The following is a 21,676-nucleotide window of genomic DNA, read 5'->3' as shown; positions in this document are numbered from 1 at the left end:
GGCAAATTGAAGACTTAATAACTACAATGGTTTAAAATTGTTCAATCTCAAAGGAAATGCAAATATCTTTTTAACTTTCAAAAAATAAAATCCAGTGTGCAATTCAAGGAGTGAAGTGATATCTGTTTTATTCACTTTGCATCCAGAATGAGAACAGCTTTGGGCACATGGTAACTACTCAGTAAATACTTATGAGTGAATGAAAATTTGTGTGTATGAAACAACTTTTTATTTTATGTATACTTAACATTGTTGCAGTTGCTGGAAACATAAACAAGAGCCCAACTTTCATGTTATCAGACTCTAAATCCAGACAAATAAAGTGATTTTACATAACAAATATTATGAGAAAAAAGTTAAAGGATTATATAGTAGAAAATGATCCAAAGAATGCAGAGGAGGCAAAAATGCTTTAGATTGATTGGTCAGGGAAGTCTTGAGTATTAGGGAAGACAGGAAGATCTATATCTAAATGCATCAACAATGAATATCTTTGAATAATAAGTTTATAGTGATTTTGTTTTCTTTGAACTTTCCTATATGTTCTAATCTTTCTCACTTCTTTGGTTAAGAAGAATAATTAGTTATATATATATGTATACATGTATCAAAATGAGATCAGACTCATAGTTGACTCATCTTGAGCAACTATATTTTTCTGGAGCACCAAGGGTTATGGGTAACAGTTCTGAAGATTAGATAAGACAGTGTCTAAGCCTGGCAATTCTTTGTATGCTACACAAGTGCTGAATGGTATGATAGTCTTCATAGAATAATTAGGCAGATGTATGCAGAGAAAACTTCTGTATCCATTTTAATTTATTAAAATTGTTGAGGTTTTTTGAGTTGAATTTTCAAAAATAATAAATACAAGTTGAACATCAATAATTTGAAAATCTGAAATCTGAAACTTTTTGAGTAATGACACAATACCATAGTGGAAAATTCCACACCTGACCTTACATGACAGGTCACAGTTAAAAATGAAGATGCTCTAAAATTATTGTACAAAATTACCTTCAGACTGTGTGTATAAAGTGCATATGAAATATAAATGACTTTCATGTTTTAACTTAGGTCTCATCTCTTTATCTCATTATGTATATGTAACTATTCAAAAATCCCCAAATACCTGAAATCTGAAACACTTCTGATGCCAAGCATTCTAGATAGGAATACTCAACAAGTTATGCATGTGGTGTTTTAAAAGTCAAGTTGCCATCAACAGCCCCCAAGTTTGTGGCTGACCTTACTTCTCCACACTGCCCTCTCTGGTTTCTGAGCCTAGCCTCAGAGTCTTCCTGCTGAAGGCCCCAAATTCTCAGCGGCTCTTTCTCCCCTTCCTCTGACCCCTGAAGCAACAGATTTTGGAATTGGCATCTGCTGGCCTGTGATATGAGTTGCTATTTTATATCTGAGATACCCAGGAGACAGAACTAGACTGCCTGACCCACATTAGATCAAGATTGGCTCTAGATCAAAGGACTTTGCATTAATCAGCTTTCTGTTACTATAACAAATACCTGAGATAATCAACTTATAATGCAGAAAAAAACTTTTATTTTCACTCACAGTTGTGAAGTTTTCAGTCCACAATTGATTGGACCTGTTCCTGCACCTCATCACCAGGAAGAAAAAGAGAAAAGCATGGGCAGAAAGGCACAATCCCCTTCAAGGGATCTCCAACAATGATCTAAAGACCTTCCACTGGACTCCCATAGGCCTGGTGCAGTGGTGCATGCCTATAAGCCCAGCAGCTCTGAAGGCTGAGGCAGGAGGATCACAAGTTCAAACCCAGCCTCAGCAACTTAACAAAGCCTTAAACAACATATCTAGACCCTGTTTCTAAATAAAATATTATAAAAAGAGCAAGGGATGTGACTTAGTGTTGAGCACCTCTGGGTTCAATCACCAGTACCAAAAGAGAACAATTTCTCTTGATCCATTAATCAAATGAATTTACATCTTGGCCATGTAAAAATGCACATTTTGTGCAGAGGCAATGTTTAAAACATATGTGCCCCTTTCTTCCATTTAATCATATTACTATTAGAACATGTTTATTTATTTAGTTCTTCTCAAGAAAAAAAAATTGCTTAGACTAGAGGGGTGTTGGCAGCAGCTTCTCACATTGAAATAGCTAATAAACCTTGTGCTTATTGTTTTTTGGGAAATACTGTGTTCAGTCTCACAAAGAAAGATGACTCTGGAGACACTGAGGAAGATTAATCATTAGCAATTTTTTAATCACTGATTTTATCTTTCAAAAACTCTTTGTTCCATTGAAATTTTGCACTCATTTTTTAAAATTACTTATTTTGATTCATTTTAAAAAATGGGGTACAATTTATTTCTCTAGTTGTACATGAAGTAGAGTCATATCATTTGTGTAACAATACATGTACATAGGGTAATGATGTTTGTCTCAAACTGTTATTTTTCCTTCCCCCCACCCCTCCGACTCCTCTTTTTTCTCTATACAATCCATCTTTCCTCCATTCTTGCCTTCCTCCCACCCCCCATTATATATCATCATCTGCTTTCAGAGAGATCATTCGGCTTTTGGTTTCATGGGATTGGCATATCTCACTTAGCATGATATTCTCCAACTTCATCTATTTGCCTGCAAATGCCATAATTTTATTCTTCTTTATGGCTGAGTAATATTCCATTGTATAAATATACCACAGTTTCTTTATCCATTCATCAACTGAAGGGCATCTAGGTTGGTTCCACAATCTGGCTATTGTGAATTGAGCAGCTATGAACATTGATGTGACTGTATCTCTGTAGTATGCTGATTTTAAGTCCTTTGGGTATAGGCCAAGGAGTGGGATTGCTGGGTCAAATGGTGGTTCCATTCCAAGTTTTCTAAGGAATCTCCACACTGCTTTCCAGAGTGGCTGCACTAATTTGCCGCCCCACCAGCAATGTATGAGTGTACCTTTTCCCTCACATCCTCGCCAACACCTATTGTTGCCTGTATTCTTGATAATCACCATTCAAATTGGGGTGAAATGGAATCTTAGGGTAGTTTTGATTTGCATTTCTCTTATTACTAGAGATGTTGAACATTTTTTCATATATCTGTTGATTGCTTGTACATCTTCTTCTGTGAAGTGTCTGTTCATGTCCTTAACCATTTGTTGATTGGGTTATTTGTATTCTTGGTGTAGAGTTTTTTGAGTTCTTTATAGATTCTGGAGTATAGTGCTCTATCTGAAATGTGCGTGGCAAAGATTTTCTCCCACTCTGTAGGCTCTCTCCTCACATTGCTGATAAGTTTCCTTTGCTGAGAAAAAGCTTTTTAGTTTGAATCTATCCCAATTATGGATTCCTTCTTTTATTTCTTGTGCTATGGGAGTCATGTTAAGGAAGTCTGATCCTAAACTGACATGGTGAAGATTTGGACCTACTTTTTCTTCTATAACGTATAGGGTCTCTGGTCTGATTCCAAGGTTCTTGATCCATTTTGAGTTGATTTTTGTGCAGGGTGAGAGATAGTGTGGTTCAGTTTCATTCTGCTGCATATGAATTTCCAGTTTTCCCAGCACAATTTGTTGAACAGGCTATCTTTTCTCCATTGTATGTTTTCGGCACCTTTGTCTAGTATGAGAAAACTATTTATGTGGGTTTGTGTCTGTGTCCTCTACTCTGTACCATTGATCTGCCTGTCTATTTTGGTGCCAATAACATGTCATTTTTGTTACTATTGCTCTGTAGTATAGTTGAAGTTCTGGTATTGTGATACCCCCTGCTTCACTCTTCCTGCTAAAGATTGCTTTAACTATTCTGGGTCTCTTATTCTTCCAAATGAATTTCATAATTGTTTGCTCCATTTCTATGAAGTACATCATTGGGATTTTAATTGGAATTGCATTGAATTTGCATAGCACTTTTGGTAGTATGACCATTTTGAGAATATTAATTCTGCCTATCCAAGAACATGGAAGATCTTTCCATCTTCTAAGGTTTTCTTTAATTTCTTTCTTTAGTATTCTCTTGTTCTCATTGTAGAGGTCTTTCACCTCTTTTGTTAGATTGATTCCCAAGATTTTGGTTTTTTGTGTTTTTTTTTTTTTTTTTTTTTGAGTCTATTGTGAATGGGGTAGTTTTCCTAAATTCTCTTTCAGAGGATTCATCACTTATTTATAAAAATGCATTAGATTTATGAGCACTGATTTTATATCCTACTACTTTACTGAATTCACTTCTGAGTTCTATAAGTTTTCTGGTGGAATTTCCAGGCTCCTCTAAATACAGAATCATGTCATCAGCAAATAGTGATAGTTTCAGTTCTTCTTTTCCTATTGTATCCCTTTAACTTCTTTGGTCTTTCTAATTACTCTGTCTAGAGTTTCAAGGATGATCTTGAATAGAAGTGGTGAAAGAGGGCACTCTTGTTCCAGTTTTTAGGGGGAATGCCTTCAGTTTTTCTCCATTTAGAATGATATTGGCAGTGGGCTTAGCATAGATAGCCTTTACAATGTTGAGGAATGTTCCCACTATCCCTATTTTTTCTAGTGTTTAGAGCATGAAGGGGCGCTGTATTTTATCAAATGTTTTTTCTGCATCTATTGAAATAATCATGTGATTCTTAACTTTAAGTTTGTTGATATGGTAAATTACATTTTTTGAACCAACCTTGCATCCTGGGGATAAAACCCACTTGATTGTGGTGTACTATCTTTTTAATATTTTTGTATGTGATTTGCTAAAATTTTGTTAAGAATTTTTGCATCTATGTTCATTAGGGATATTGGTCTGAAATTTTCTTTCCTTGATGTGTCTCTGTATCGTTAAGTCTCCTCTTCATTTATTTCTGCTCTGAACTTTGTCACTGCTATCCTTCTACTAATTGTGGATTTGGTTTATTCTTGCTTTTCCAAATGCTTGAGATGCAGTATTAGCTTGTTTATTTGAAATCTTCATGTTTTTCTTTGATGTAAGCATTTATTGCTATAAGCCTCCCTCTTAGTACTGCTTTTGCTATTTCCCATAAGTTTTGGTATGCTGTGTTTCCATTTTCCTTTGTTTTGAGAAATTTTTAATGTCGCTTTTGATTCTTCAATGACCATCATACATTCAAGTGTGTTGTTCAGTCTCCAAATATTTGTATAATTTTAAAATTAGTTTTGTTATTGATTTTTGTTTTGTTCCATTGTGATCAGAAAAGATGCAAGATATAATTTCAATTATTTTAGATTTATTTCAAGCCCCAAATATGTGGTCTGTCCTAGAGTTGCATGTGCTAATGAAAAGAACATGTATTCTATAACTTTAGATGGAATGTTCTGTAAATGTCTGTTAAGTTCTTTTGATCTGTAGTGTATTTTAACTCAGATTTGTTTGTTGATTTTTTGTTTGGATGATTTGTACACTGATGAAAGTGATGTGCTGAAATCCTCCCCATTACTGAGTTGGAGCCTATTTCTCCCTTAATAGTGTTTATTTCATTTCATAAAATTAGATGCTCTAAAATTAGGTGCATATAGATTTACAATCATTGTATCTTCTTGTTTAAATGCGCCTTTAATCATTATTGAGTGACTTTCTTTGTCTCTGACAGTTTTTGTCTTAAAGTCTATTTTGTCAGATATAATTATAACTATTCTTGCTCATTTTAGGTTTCTGTTTGCTTGGAATATCATTTTCTATCCTTTCATTTTCAGTCTGTGTTTTCCTTTACTGGTGAGAGGAATTTTCTTATAGCCAGCATATTGTTGGGTTTTTGTTTGTTTGTTTGTTTTTATTCATTCAGTCGATCTGTATGTTTTAATTGGAGAATTTAGTCTGTTTGCATTGAAGGTTACTATTGATAGGTAAGAAGTTACTCCTATTACTTTTTAAAATTTTCTTCCAGTAGTTTTGAATATTTTTGTTCTTTTCTTCAGCTCTTCTTCATCTTTGTGGCATGATGAATTACTGTGTTGATAACGTTTCTTTTCCATTTCTCCTTTGTGTATCTACTCTCCTGGTGGGAGTTATGCTTTCACGTGCTTTCATCTTGGTATAGTAAGCCTTGGTCTACTGCTGGGTATAGGACTTCCTTAAGCATCTTTATTGAGGTTTGTCTTGTGGTCATGAATTCCCTCAGTTTTTGTCCTAAAAGGACTTTATTTCTCCTTTGTTTCTGAAGTGTAGCCTTGATTAGTGGAGTATTCCTGATTAGAAGTTATTTTGTTAATGCACTAGTTAAAAATGTAGGGAAAAATGAAAAAAAAAAAAAGAAATTACTTTATTTCAAGACTTAGAATATGTCATCCCATTCCCTCATGATCTTTAGGGTTTCTTCTAAGAAATCTGCTGTTAGTTTCATGGGGATTCCCTAAAATATCTTCATTTCTTCCTCAAAATTAAGGAAGCTTCCTGCTATATTTTATTGAATAGTTTTCTTGTCTTGGGTGTTGAATGAACTCTTCATTCCTTTCTCTCTCCCTCCCTCTCTCTCTCTCTCTCTCTCTCTCTCTCTCTCTCTCTCTCTCTCTCTCTCTCTCTCTCCTCAGTTTTTGGTATTTGTTGCTGTTGGGTTTTTTTGTTGTTTGTTTGTTTTGTCTATTTTCAAAGTCAGATATTCTTTCTTCTATTTAATCTTGTCTGTTATTGGAACTTTCACATTTATTTTTTATTTGACTTAGTGATCTCTTCATTTGCAAGATTTCTGTTTGGTTCTTTTTTAAAATAATCTACTTCCTTTTGATGTAATTTGTGGGCCATGCAGAAGTGGAGACACTCTAGAGTTCAGGCAGCATGGAATAGACAGAAGTGGGTGTAGAGAGCTACATGTGATTATTCCTACAAGGAGAGTGCAGGCTCTTACTATGCAATGGGAGTTTTCTTGGGTAATGCTGATCTACCTGTGCTACTAGAAAGGACCTCTGGCACTGGCATTACAAGCAACACTTAAGGACCTGATGCATTTGTCCTCCAACCACCAAGTGGTACGGGCCCAGACACTGCATTGGTGTGGATGGTAGCAGGACCGGAAGCACCCTTTCAGTGTCATACCAAGTCCTGACAACAGTCCTGACATATTTGCAAGGTATGGGGACAGAGTGGTGATGGGAACCAAGTAAGTATGGTAGGAATCATACTGTCCTTCTCTTGGTGACAGTACACACCCAAGAGGGGGACTGCAGTTGGAACTAGGGTTTTTCTCCCCTGAATTCTTCTGCTGTAGTGTGCCTTCTCAGTGGAAATGACAGCTGGAACCAAGAGTTGCTCAAGGCTCCTTCAGTACACCATTGTGGTATGAGGAGCATTAGAAACTATAGTGTTCCCTCTCCAATTTTCGGTAACAGGCTCCTGAGTGAGGTACAGATGGGAGGGGTGATGAAGACTATGCAGGTACCTGCTTCCTGTCCTTTGTGAATTCACATGCAGCTGCTCATGCCATTGGTCACAGAGGACAAGTGCACTAATCTGAGGGTTATTGAGGTGACTTCCTCTCTTCTCCTCAATGTTGTAACACCCATCTCCAATAGTGTAGGGCACTCAGTGGGCTTAGATCAGTCACTCTGTTGGGCCTAGTTGGATTCATAGGTAACTATCCCCAAGGTCGTTGGTGTGGAATGTCTGTGGAATCAGGCCCCTAGAACAGTCCAAACTCGGACAATAGTCTCTTCTCAGGATGGCTGTTGGCTATAGAACCCTGGGCATTCACTGGAAAAAGATGTGAGATCCTTTTCTGAAGTGAGGCTGCTGTTCAGATTTTAGGTTACTCAACCTATATAGGCTATAAGCCTGTGTGGATTGGAAAGTTTTCTAGTAGCTGAGTTTACCAACATTTTCATTAACAGAATTTCCTGGAAGTCTCACTTTCATCCTTACTCTTGTACAGGGGAGACTTCACCTCTACTGAATGTGGAGCTAGGTGGCAAACTCTGGGATGTACTTTTGTCTCTTTCTATGCTATTGTCCTAGGTCTCTGAATCTTACAAGGTTCCAATCTCTCTCTTACTGATCTATAAAGATCTTCCATAGTCATTCACCTCGAAATATAACTACATATTTTTACTTTGGTTCTTCTTTTTGAAAGAGGAGAAGGAAAAGAAGGAGGTAAATGCTGGGTGCTTCTACTCTGCCATCTTGGATCTAGGTAATCTTGCTTCTTGCCTTCTTGGGGTTTGACTTGCAAACTTTTCCTTCCTTCATCCTATAGTTCTGAATTTGGATAGTTGCTAACAGTCTTGAACTAGTCTTAGGAAGAGAGGAGACCTGCATTTAGAGGGTATATTGAGGTTATGTGGCCCAAAGTTCCTTCTGAGATAGGCTGCCACACAGTCTCTACCGAAAGATCTCTTATAAAATAGAACTTCCCAATGCATAAGGCAACCAATATTGGATAATTACTATTTTAAAACACCCCTTTATGTCAGAATGCAGTCTTCTTCCCTGTCACTACCCAAAGGTAGCCCTCAAGTCTCCAAAGTAAGGTCTTACACTAGCAGGATGAATACCTGAAATCTGCACAAGCACTTAACTGGTTTCCAGGGCATATAGCTAGTTGATAATTTCTAACATTAGTAGTAATAAAACCTGCCTATTGCAGACCAAGCATCCTTATGACATCAACTCATTCAATGATAATAACAGTCAGAAAGTTCAATATTATTTCTTCTATTCTAAAATGAAAAATGAGGCTCAATTACCTTGCCCAAGGGATCAGATCCTAGATTCAATCTTAGTTTTGCTTGATTTTGTGATCTAGGCTCTTTCTCCTGTACCCACTCAGTCAATAATAAAGCTAATAAGTGAAGGAAGTGTGCATTACATTATCCAGGAATCAGACAGCAGCTTAAACATGAAGGAATTCCACCACTGAAATACCAACACGGTGGAGTAACTGTTTGAGGAGACAGGAATCATGAAGTCGTGTTAGCTGATTCTTAATCTAAAGCTAACATGAATTTCCACTTCTGTTAAGACATTCATTACATTCTCTTCTGTTCATTTTAAGTTAATCTGTGTCCTGATTTGACTTTGAGACTGTAAGCTCCCTAAAGACAGACATATTATCCTTGCTTCTATTTTTTAATGTCATGTAGTGTAACTTTGTAGTTGCTATATGCTTAAGTGTGGTATTTTTTTAAAATAACATTTTTACTTTGGAATAATTTTAGATTTACTGAAAAGCTGCAAAGTGGTAGAGAGAATTCCAGGGGGCTCTTCATTCAAATTTTCCAGTGTTAGCATTTTATATGACTTGTGGGCATTTGTCAAAGAACCTAACACTGCTTTTAAATGAACAAAACTGTATTCTCTATTCAGATGCCACCAATTTGCCCACTAACATCCTTCTCTTTTCCAGGATTCCATCTAGGATACTACATTTCACTTACTTAGCATATGTAACACTTTGTTTTGAAGAGTCTTCATTACTTTGAATGTCTAAATGTGATAGGAAAGGAATCATGTATATATGTACCATTTCTGTGTATAATAATAATAATGTTAAAAACAGCCAGAATTTTATTGAGCTCTTACCATATGCCAGACTCGATTCTAAGTGGTTTATGTGTACTATTCCATTTTTGTCCTTACAAAAACTCTATGAGGAAAGTAATGTTATTATCTCCATTATATATAGGAAATCAAGGCAGAGGTTGTTTATGCCACTTAGCTCATGAAAGCTATGATTAAAACCTAGATGGTCAGATGTGATGCTTTGGAATAAGCTACAAAGATGTGAAGAGATTGCCAAGTGGCTTGTTTTACTAATGTGTAATGTGTTAGATAAGACTAGAATAGTTGCTATTCCTTCCAGACTTATTTTGGGGAACTTGTATTTTTCCATCAATCTGTTATAAAGGGAAGAAAGCAGCATGCCAGGGCTGTGTGACTTTTGCTAAAACTGAACTGAAGTTCTGACACCTAGTCTCAAACTCCCTTCCAGTTTCATGTGCTGGAGTGTCATGTCCAAGCCTGGAAATGATCATGATAAATGATAAATGAATGTGCTTGGTCATGATTTTCCCCATAGTAAACCTCCAGCCAAGAACTCTCATGCTGGAAGAGCAGAGGTGTTGAAAGAAAGCATAAAGGTGCACTGGCAGAGTACCATGCAAAGCCTCGAATGGCAGTTCAACATCTCTGTGACAGGTGACGTTCTAAATGTGCCTCAGTCACAGCCACTCAAGGTACAATAATTTACAATTGGTAGAATAATAAAATAATAGCCATCAAAAAAATGAAAAAAATAAAAAAATTCCCCAAACTAAACTATTATCCTTTGAACTCACATTTTTTTCTATATCATTTTACTTTACAACACAATAGTCTATAAAATCACAATTCATTTGAAAATTTCCCTTAGAAGCAACATTGTCATAGGATTATAATTAAGGTTAGTGGCTAAAAATTTATTGTATAAACAGGTCCTCATAATTTTTAGTTAATTATGGCAATGGGTTAAGGAGATAAGGGGTGGAGAATGATAGTTTGCAAAAATAGCTGATACCAAGATCCGCCAATTCATTCATCATTCATTCAAAAAACAGACTGAAACTCTCTATGGGCCAGATACTGGTCCATGTCCTCTGTATCCAGAAGGGGAGATAAATGTAAAGTAAATCATTCATCTAGCATTATAATTCTTCTGAAGGAAATATCTGTATCCAGGACTTCACAAACTCGGTCATGACTCATTACTAGTCTTTAATTCTACACGTTGTAGATAGAAACACACAAAATAAAACAGAGTAGTGTTGAAAATATCTCAGTTCATCTCACACACTAATTAAATGTATTTTTTCATGAAACTTTCAGCAATATATAAGTTGTGTGTGTGTGTGTGTGTGTGTGTGTGTGTGTCCATAAAGTACATTTTTTAGTGTGGATTGCAGTCAAAAAAGGATGAGGGAGACAAGGAGTTTCCATGATGCTGGAGTTAGGTCTTGAATAGTGGTCTTCACCAGCTGGATTGTAAAACAAAGGACATTATGAAAGAACAAGAGTAGAATGGGAAAGACACAAAGAGGCCCAAAAGCTTGGCATATTGTGAACAATGCAAGTTCTGCCTTTCTCTTGAAATCCCAGGGCTACTGAGCCTCCAAGCATGCAGCTTTAGAGACCAGAGAGAGTTATTATTCTGTGTGTGCCTGAGAGCAGAACTCTTCAACTTTTATGTACACCCAAATCACTGAGGGGAGGGGTTGTAAATTGCACAGTCTGACTGGGGAAGTCAAGGAGGGTTGGGTCCTGACAACTTGCATTGCTAAAAAGTTCCCAGGTGGTGCTAAAGTTGCTGGTCCAGGAGCTACACCTGGACAATCAATATCTAAGAGAAGAAGAATGAATTGTTTCCAGCATTCTGATTTTGTCCTTGGGCTGTATATGATCCCTGCAGTCTGCCCAGATGTGGGCAGCCTTCTGCTATGTGGGAACACAGAGAGTGGCCAAACCAGGTAAAAGTGCTGACAGTCATTGAACCCCACTGTCTGGCAGGTGTTTTAAGTCAGTCAGGAGCATTTTGTTACTGGCAATCCATAACAGTCCTTAAAGGCATGTGCTGTTATAATTTCCATTTTATTTGTAAGGAAACTTTAGCTTTGCGGGGAGTCAGCGGAGGTTGGCAGATTAAGGATTCAAATCTCAGGCTCTTAATGGTATATGTATGAATACAGGGCTATTTGTGTAATTGGGTTCTTTCTCCTTATTTTTTTCCATCTATGAATGGAAATGTAAGTGGTTATGCTACCACCAGTGATGAGAATCAATCAGGGCTGAGTTTCATTTCCCCAGATGTAAAACTTGAACCCTTAAGAAACGCCACGCCAAGGGTAGAAAGCAAGTTTTATTTAAAGTATAGAACAGAGATAGACTTCTCCCAGGAGGAAGAAGGGGATCCAGAGCCAGCATCCAAAGAAGTATGGGTGTCCTTCCCCTTTTATACTTTTTAAATTTCCTTTGTTCTCATGCTCTTCTTCTCCCCTTTTCTTACCTAAGTGACCAAAAGTTAGGCCAAAAGGTGGAGTGATCCTGGGCAGGAAGGGAGCAGTCCAGGAGGCATTAATTAACAACTCCCTTCAGGGAGGAACAATTCCCTGGAGTTAAGTCACCTTGGCAACAGGTTGAAGGAGGAAGAGGAAGGACTCTGGAGATATCAGTATTTTATTTCCTTTCCTTTCCAACCAGTCCCCATCTTCCCGATCAGATCCAAATATTTATTACCTACACTGACTGTCTTTTTATCCCTGGCCTCAGTCCCCACTCTGAGACTGCAACTCTAACTGCTGTTAGAGAAAATGGACAATGGCCACTCAGGCTGCTTAAAGCTCAAGAGGGGGCAATGTGGGGCAAGCAGTTTGAGTTTCCCTCTTAGGAATGCTTTGGGTCAGTTGAGAGGTCCGTGGCAAAAGCCTGGTTCATAAAGAACAGGTTGTAAAGTCATCTGTGGGTGGGTGCTTCTATGAATGAAAAATATACATGAGTTTTGGAATGAGATTAATACAAAATAAATGTTGGAGCATCTGGAACATGTCGATGAATATCATGATATTGATAGAAACCAGTAATCTCTCACCAGTAGGTGCAAGATCTAAAACCTTGTTCCCATAACAAGGACAGTGAGGACAAGACCTTTATTTGGGAATGTAAATCTTTAGCATTGCCAGACTTACAGGAAAATAAACACATCACTTAGTTTTTATAATGTCACAGATGTCTCCATAAGATGTAGTTAAGCTGTCTAATGTCATCTGATTTTTATAAAATAACTTTTTATTGGTATAACCTCTGGGCTTAATAGAGATCACTTTATGTCTGTTACTTAGGGCTAGAAAATCACACTAGAAAACACAGATCAGGCCTACCTATGTAGGAGGTTACCTATGTAGGAAGATTTTTAGGCCTTAAATTGATATTGCCTAAAAAACTTTTGACTCAGATAGTGTCTTTTGATAGTTATCAGGCACTCCTGTCTAAGAATCCCTCTTTTTTATCTACTAGTTATACTTACTCTTAGGGGAGTTAAACAAAATGTACATCTTAAGTTACATTAAAAGAAATGTCTTTCTTTTAATGTAACTTTCTTTTAACCCAGGGATGGCTGTGGTTATAACTGTTTTGCAAGGTGTTTAAGACCAAGCTGGTCAAACTGACCTTCTTCCTATCTGCTTTAGAGAGTCAACTGAGTTCCTTTAGGGGGTCACTCTTGGGGAACTTGAAAGCAACTTCTTCGAGACTCTAGTGCCATCTTCCAGGATAGATAAAGGTCTTGCTGACCACATGGCTTCCCATGAAAACCTTAGGCATTTCACTCTCCAATGACCCTCCTCCCTACAGCATGTACACTGAACAGCTTTCTGTTCTACAGGGTCTCAATGATCCCTCCAATTGGGAGGTTACATGACCCAGAGCTGTAAAGTCCTTAGAGAAATTTCCTTGTTTCCTGGGTTCAAGCTGACTCAGAGGGCAAGAGCAAAATATTGGCTATTTTCTTTCTTGACCCTTTTACTTTCTTAACTTTAGTCTCCAAGTATTGGTCTTAAACATCCAGCAAGCCAGTTTCACCAGTCTTAAAGTAAGAGTCAATAACATTACAGTTATTTGCCCCTTCTATTTAATTGGGATTTGGGTTGGGCAGGGGCAGTGGGAATGAGAGGCTCCTTGTTCACTATTGATCAGTTCTTGAAGCAACAGTGGGACAAAGGTCTCCCAAGACCCCCTCTAGGAAGCACATGTCTCATAGAGCTTCTTCCCTATTCCTAGTGGCCATGGAGTCAGCTTTCCCAGGAACAGTAGTAGATGCAAATGTGGAGAGCCACGAATGAGTACTGCGATCCCGGGGATGGGATTGGGGCTTGGAGGTGTGGGGGAAGATTGACAACCCAGAGTTCAAAGGAGAAAACAGATCACTTTCGTTCCAGGGTTAGGCTAAATGCACTGGGGACAGGGAAAGTGTGTTAAGGCCCCTCAGGTTGAAAATTGTGTCTGCTTGGGTTCACTCCAGGGAACTCATCAGTGGGAACTGGCAAATCCTAGCCTCCTTTTCCTTTAGCTGCCTCTGACTCTAGCTGGTTTCCAGTGTGTCTCCATTTGACATTTAGTTAATGATTTATTCTGCTTTTTCTTATCCCAAAAGGAATTAATGCAGAGTGTATGCTTTGACACTTTTCTGTTTCTTCCAGTAGGATAGAAGTGATTGGTTTCTTAGATTCCTTTAATTATGCAGTCCCACAATTTTTCCAAGAATGGAACTGAAAGAATGCTATAGTATTCCAGCTCTCCCTTCTCTTCAGCCACAATGTTACCTATCATCAGATGGGAGGTTTTAGAAAAAGTAGGACATTTTTTCAATGCAACATAACTTTCTTATCTTCATAGTCCTTAATTCCAAATGCAGGACACAAGTGAATCACAAACAGAGAGCAGCACCTACTAATGAGTTCCCTCCATTCTGGGGGTAATGAAAATGGACATGCCCAGAAGTTGGGAAGGATGAAGAAGCAAGTCAACTCCCCTGGAAAAGGCAGGGGAGTGAACACTTGGTTGCTTTTCAGTATCCTGGTGGATTTTTTTTTTTCTTTTTTGCGGTGCTGGGGATCGAACCCAGGGCCTTGTGCTTGCAAGGCAAGCACTCTACCAACTGAGCTATTCTCCCCAGCCCTATCCTGGTGGATTTTTTAGACTTGGAACTATTAAGGGTGATTAGTCCCTAAGTTTAATTAGTCTAAAATGTGTGTTACCCTTAACTTTCAAATCCAGTGTAAATCAAATCAGCATTTACTGAGTCCCTACTACCCAAGTTCGGTCCTCAGGATTTTGTGAACAACAAGTGTCCTCAACTAAAGTTACAGGGTTTCAAATGATTTGGAAATGCCTAGCCTATGCGGTCCTGTAGAACTCACCTAAGTCTGGAATCACATGTCTCTCTCTGTCTCTCATGTCTCCAGTTTCACAGACATAAAGGGGAACTAGAGAGCTTTATCTTTTCCAATACTCACCACACCCTTTTAAAAACCACTTGCATAATCATTTTCAGACAGTCACATGAAGTGCAAAACTAGGATTCACTTTATTGATAACAAATTTGACAGTTTCTGTGGTCCCATTTTCCTATTCCTTTTATTTTCTGTGCATTCACTTGATGGATTCAAGCACCTACTGTGTCCTATGTGCCAGGGGCTAAAACAATGATGCCCATGCTTCCCAGAAATCCATCTAGCAGAAAAGAATACAAAACTAAATGATAATGTTTCAACATGGTGAATGTTTATTGCAGATGAGAACAACTTCAGCAGCAAAAGAAGGAAGGGTAGAAGGAATCTGGAGGAGTTGAGAGTCCTCATTTAGGATCCCAAAGGGTGACTGGAGTGCTCTAGAGACAGCACTAGGAATTCCATGTTGAAAGAATAGCACCCACATGTAATGGAGAGTCCTCAATCAAAGAACCCATAGGTACATGGGTGTTCTGGGATGAAGGGTTTGGCAGGAAAGTTTGAGAAGGTTAGTGAGCCTGGGTTGTGAATAGACTCCGCTGAGAGGAGAAATCATGCAACCTTTAATGGAGAAATGATTTAATCTAATTTATATTTTACAAAAGTGACTTTGGAGATGGTGAGTAGGTAGGATTGCAAAAAGGAATGAGCTCAGAATTCAGATCGTTAGAATAATCCAGGCGAACACACACACACACACACACACACACACAAACACTGAAATGTGCTGAACCAGTGGAATAAGGGAAAGAGATGGATGATTTACAGAGAGACATTTGAGAGGGAGAACAGGTGGCACTTGGTCACCAAGTGGGCAGTGATATAGAAGGAGAAGATTATATATTAAATGAATGGTCAGACTTTTGACTGAGGTAAGAAATAAATGAGAAAGAACAAATACAAAGAAGAGTGGCAAAATTTTTAGTTTGAACATCCAAATGAAACTGCTCAATAGGCTCTTTAATTTTCAAAGGTAATATCTCCATTTCTGGTATTCACCTTCCACTGATCTTACCTACTGGAGCCTATATAGGGCTGCTTTTGGCAAAGAGGGAGGTGAACTTTACAGCAGGATATTATTTCTAACTGTTGAGGGAGCCTAGTTCAGGGAAGAATCCTTCATGGGCACTTAAGTAGAGGAATCTCCATAGTCATTGATCACATCCTTTTCTTTAGATGTGTTACTTTGTTTTTACGTTTTGTTTTGTTTGTTTATTTAGTACCAGGGATTGAACCCGGGGTTGCTTAACAACAGAGCCCCATCCCCAATCCATTTTATACTTTATTTTTTTGAGACAGGGTCTCCCTAAGTTGCTTAGGGCTTCACTAAGTTGCTGAGGATGACTTTGAACTTGGTATTTCCTGCCTCAGCCTCCCAAACCACTGGGATCATAGGCATATGCCTGACATGTTATTGAAATTCCGTAAGCATTTCCTCATCTCTGAAAAAACTGGGGCAATTAATATGTATTAAAGTTGTTGCAAGAATTGAAACAGATAATGATGTAAACCAGGCACCACACATCAGTTGGCCTCATAGAAGGTGCTCAGGAAATAGGGTCCCCAGCTTTTGCCTCCAGGGTAACAGACATGCAGGAAGGGAAAGTTGAGTGCTTCTAGAGACAAACTTTCTTATTTCATAATTTTGAAAAGGACCGCCCCTTAGGTGAGTGTCATCTATCTGTTCATCTTAGAAAGCAGTATATGCTGGGAATATAAAAACACATTAAAACATGTCAAAGTATGAATTGCTCATATGTGCATTAATCAGTTTCCCTCAGCTACAAAAAAAAAACAAAAAAAAACAAAAAAAAACAAAAAAAAAGCTTCAACATTTCAACACACAGAGTTTTGATTTTTTTTACTGGTATTTTTATTTAATGGTGCATTATAATTGTACATGATGGTGAGATTTGTTGTTACATATTTGCACATGCACACAATATAGTAATATAATTTAGTGGCTACTACTCCCTAGTCTTTTCCCTTTCATTCCCCTCCTTCCTATTCATGCTCCTTTGCCTTTACTGGTATCCCTTCAATTTTCATGAGATCCACCCCACTTTCCTTTTCCTTTCTCCTCGCTAGCTTCCACATATGAGGGAAAACACGCAACTTTTCACCTCCTGAATTTGGGTTATTTTGTTTAACATAATGTTCTTAAGTTCCATCCATTTTCCTGTGAATGACATAATTTCATTTTTCTTTTCTTTATCCATTTATCCATTGAAAGACACCTAGGCTGTTTCCATAATTTACCTATTGAGAATTGTGCTGCCATATTATGCATGTATCAGTATAGTATAATGACTTTAATTTTTCAGGATAAATACAGAGGAAGTGTTATAGCTGGGTCATGTGGTGGTTCCATTCTGAGCCTTTGAAGAAACTCCATCCTGATTTTCATAGTGGTTGCACTAATTTACAATCCTACCAACAGTGTAAAAGTGTTCCTCTTTCTCCACATTCTTTCTAGCATTTATTATTATTATATTCTTGATGACTGCCATTCTGACTGGTGTGAGATGAAATAGTGTAGTTTTAATTAGCATTTCCTTAATTCCTAATTATGTCAAATATTTTCTCATATATTTATTAGCCATTTGTTTTTCTTCTTTTGAGAAGTATCTGTTTAATTCATTTGTCCATTTATTAATTAGGCTAGTGGATTTTTTGTCATAAAGATTTTTGTGTTTTCATATATTCTAGATATTAATTCTCTGTCAGAAGATCAGCTAGCAAATATTTTCTCTCATTCCGTAGGTTCTCTTTTCACATTCCTAATAGTTTCCTTTTTGTGCAGAGCTTTTTAATTTGATAGCATCCCGTTTATTGACTCTTGGCATGATTTCCTGAACTTTAGGAATACTACTGAAAAAGTCATTTCCTGTGCCTATATGCTGAAATGTTGACCCTGTGTTTTCTTCTAGGATATGCATAGTTTCTGGACTAATTCCTAGATTTTCAATCCATTTTGAGTTGATTTTTGTTCAGGGTGAGAGATAAGAGTCTGTTTTTGTACTACATATGGAAAAACAGTTTTCCCAGTACCATTTGTTAAAAAGGCTATCTTTTCTCCAAGGTATGTTTTTAACACCTTTGTCAAGGATCAGATGACTGTAGGTATGTGGGCTTGTCTTTGTGTCTTCTATTCTGTGCCATGGGTCTATGTGTCTGTTTGTATGCTAGTACCATGCATTTTTTGTTACCATAGCTCTGTAGTAGAATTTTTTTTAACTTTTAAAGCATATTTTAACTTTCCAGCACCATTATTATTTAACAACATTTTGGAAATTTTTTTAAATTTTTTTTATTTTATTTCTTCTAATTAGTTGTACACGACAGTAGAATGCATTTACACATTTTGATAGATCATACATAAATGGAGTATAATCTCATTTTTCTGATTATACATATTGCAGGATCACATTGGTCATGCAGTTATACATGTACATGAGGTAATAATGTCTGTTTCACTGTACTATCATTTGAAGTTAGGTTTTGGTTTTTTTTTTCATTATTTATTTTTTAATTTTTTACAGACTACATTTTGATTCACTGTACACAAATGGGGTACATCATTTCGTTTCTATGATTGTACATGATGTAGACTCATACCATTCATGTAATCATACGTGTAGATAGGGTAAAGATGTCTGTCTCATTCCACCATTTTTCATACCACCCAGTTTTGCGATGTCTCCAATAGTGCTTTTTTGGCTTAGAATTGTTATGGATATTCTTAGTCTTTTATTTCTCCAAATGAATTTTATGACTATTCTAGTTCAGTAAAGAATGTCATTGGTATTTTGGTGGGGATTGTACTGAATCTGTATATTACTTTTGGTAATATGGCCATTTTAACAATACTATTTCTGCCTATCCATGATCATTGAAGGTCTTTCCATCTTCTGAGGTCTTCTTCAATTTCTTTCTTCAATGTTCTATAGTTTCCATTGCACAGATCTTTCATCTCCTTGGGTAAATTGATTCCTAGGTTTTTTTTTTTTTTTTTCTTTTTTGAGGCTATTGTGAATGGAATAGCTTTCCTGATTTCTTTCTTAGGAGATTCATTGTTGGAATATAGAAAAGCTATTGATTTTTGTATGTTGATTTTGTAACCTGGCACTTTGCCAAATTTTTATTAGCTCTATCAGTCTTTTGGTGAAGTGTTTTGGATCTTCTAGATATAGGATCATATCATCTGCAAACAGTGATAATTTGACTTCTTCCTTTTCTACTTTTATCCCTTTTATTTTCTTATCTAATTACTCTGACTAAAATTTCTAGCACTGTATTAAATAGGAGTGGTGAGAGTGTATAACCTTGTCTTGGCCCAGATATTAAAAGAAGTTTTTTTCAGTTTTTCATCACTTACTATGAGGTTGACTTTGTGTGTTCATATATAGTCATTATGATGTTGAGGTAGGTTCTTTCTAGCCCTAGTTTCTTCACTGTTTTTATCATGAATGGGTGCTGAATTTTGTCAAAGGCATCTGCATCTATTGAGATAACTAAGCGATTTTTGTTCTTCTATTTATATAATGAATTACATTTATTGATTTGTATATATTAAATCATATTCAATGTTATTATATAGGAAAATGTTTATTAATTTTTTAATTTTGATTTATTTATCATGTTTAATTTGGTCCTGTTTCTCATTTGCTTTGTCACTCTTAAAATAAGATTTGTTCATTTGTAAGTTCCGGGGTTGGTGTTTTATTTCTTCTCTGTGACATATTTAAGGTAAGTTTTGTAGTGCCAGTTTAGTAGTCATGACTTCTCTTAGTTTCTGCTTATCTTAGATGAGTTTTTATTTTCTCTTCAATTTTGAAGGATGACTTTGATGGATATAGCAATCTTGGTTGACAGTTGTTTTCTTTCAGGACTTGGATCACATCATTATAAGTCCTCCTGGCTTTTAGACTTTGTAGTGAGAAATCAGAAGTGATTTTGACTGACTTGACTCTAAATATGACCTGACATTTTTCTCTTAAGGTTTTTAGTATTCTATCCTTTTTCTCCATGTTAGGCATTTTCATTATAATGTGTCATGGAGAGGTTATTTTTTGATCTTGTTATTTGGGGTTCTGAATGCCTCTTGTATCTGGATGTTCATCTTATGCTGATTCTTAAATTTGGTCTCTTAATATTGTCTCAGATTTCTTGTATTTTCTAATCATGTTTACTTATTTTCTTTCCTTTAATGTTGTCTGAATGATCAAATCTGGTCATTTTGTCTTCCAGCTCTGAGATTCTGCCTTCAGCATGGTTTACTGTATTAGACAGATTTCCTATTGGACATTTTATTTGTTTTATTGTGTCTTTCATTTCCAAGATTTCTGCTTGGGTTTTTTTTTTCAATATTTCTATCTTCTTTTTGAATTTCTCATTCATATCCCACACTGACTTCTTTAATTCATTCAGTTGCTTGTCTGTGTTCTCTTGAAATTCATTGATAATTTTTATAATGATTCTTTTGAATTATTTCATCCACTTCAATGTAGTTGGGGTCAGTTGCTGATGAATTATGAACTTTAGGAGGTGTCATGTTGCCTTGTTTTTTCACATTTCTTGTATTCCAGTGTTGGGTTTTATGCATCTTCCACTTCCATCTTATGGGTGGGCCTTTATAGGGCAGTCGTCAACTGCCAGATTGTCCTAGGGTGATCTAGATTGAGAACCCCTCATAGATATGATATCCACAGACTTTGTGTGAATGCTGTTTTTACTATAGCAGTGGATGTCTGTAGGTGGGACCTGGGGGCCCACTTCTAGCCTTTTCTACTTGTGGCCTGGTCATTAGTTTGGATTTTTGTCTTTTCTAGTCTTTGTATTAAAGCACAGGTGAATATTAAGTGTAATTAATGTGTGTGCATTGACTTTTGTTTGAGTTTAGTTCAGCAACAGAGTCTCTACACTGTGAACTTGTAGTATTCCTGTAGATTTCTAGCACCTTACAGAATAGGAGTAGACAAACAATAGCAACAATTTGTGCAAACAATATATAATATTAAAATAAATACCTGTTTCCTACTATGACATATACAACCTTAAATGACACAAAACACACACACACACACACACACACACACACACACACATACACACACAGAAAGAGAGAGAAATGGTGAGTTCAGAAATTGCCAAAAGCAAAATCAATAAGTAACCATAAACTGGATTTTGCATTAAAACAAACAATAGGTGTCAACTATATCATCCACAACAGGAATAACTGCAATAGCATTAAAGGTAGGGGAAGGAGTTATATAAGTCAAGTAGTTATAAAAGAATATAAAAATACAATTATTTAAGAGAAAAGAAAATGTGATAGGAAGGGAAAAAGAATTTCAATTTTAAAAAGGGAACAGAGAAAATGCAGAAGAGATGTAGTGTAGCAGGTGATGGTTATAAGGAAGGAGGAGAAAATAGAAAAAGTAAAGTGAAGGAAGAAAGAGAAAATAATAGAATTTGGTTGTTAGCAGAACAGAGAAAGAGAAAGAAGAAATGAATAAAAGCAATACAAAACAAAACCAAAATATATAAACCAAATATTCTAACCTTCAAAAGACAAGGCAAGAAAAAATAACATTTTAAAAAAACAAAAAATGACCTGAGCACAGTGGTGCACACCTGTGATCCCAGCAGCTCGGGAGGCTGAGGCAGGAAGATTGCAAGTTCAAAGCCAGCCTCAGCAAAAGTGAGGCACTAAGCAACTCAGTGAGACCCTGTCT

The sequence above is a fragment of the Sciurus vulgaris genome (assembly GCF_902686455.1).
Source record: "Sciurus vulgaris genome assembly, chromosome: 7".
Classification (NCBI taxonomy): domain Eukaryota; kingdom Metazoa; phylum Chordata; class Mammalia; order Rodentia; family Sciuridae; genus Sciurus; species Sciurus vulgaris.
Note: the sequence above shows the minus strand (reverse complement) of the source record.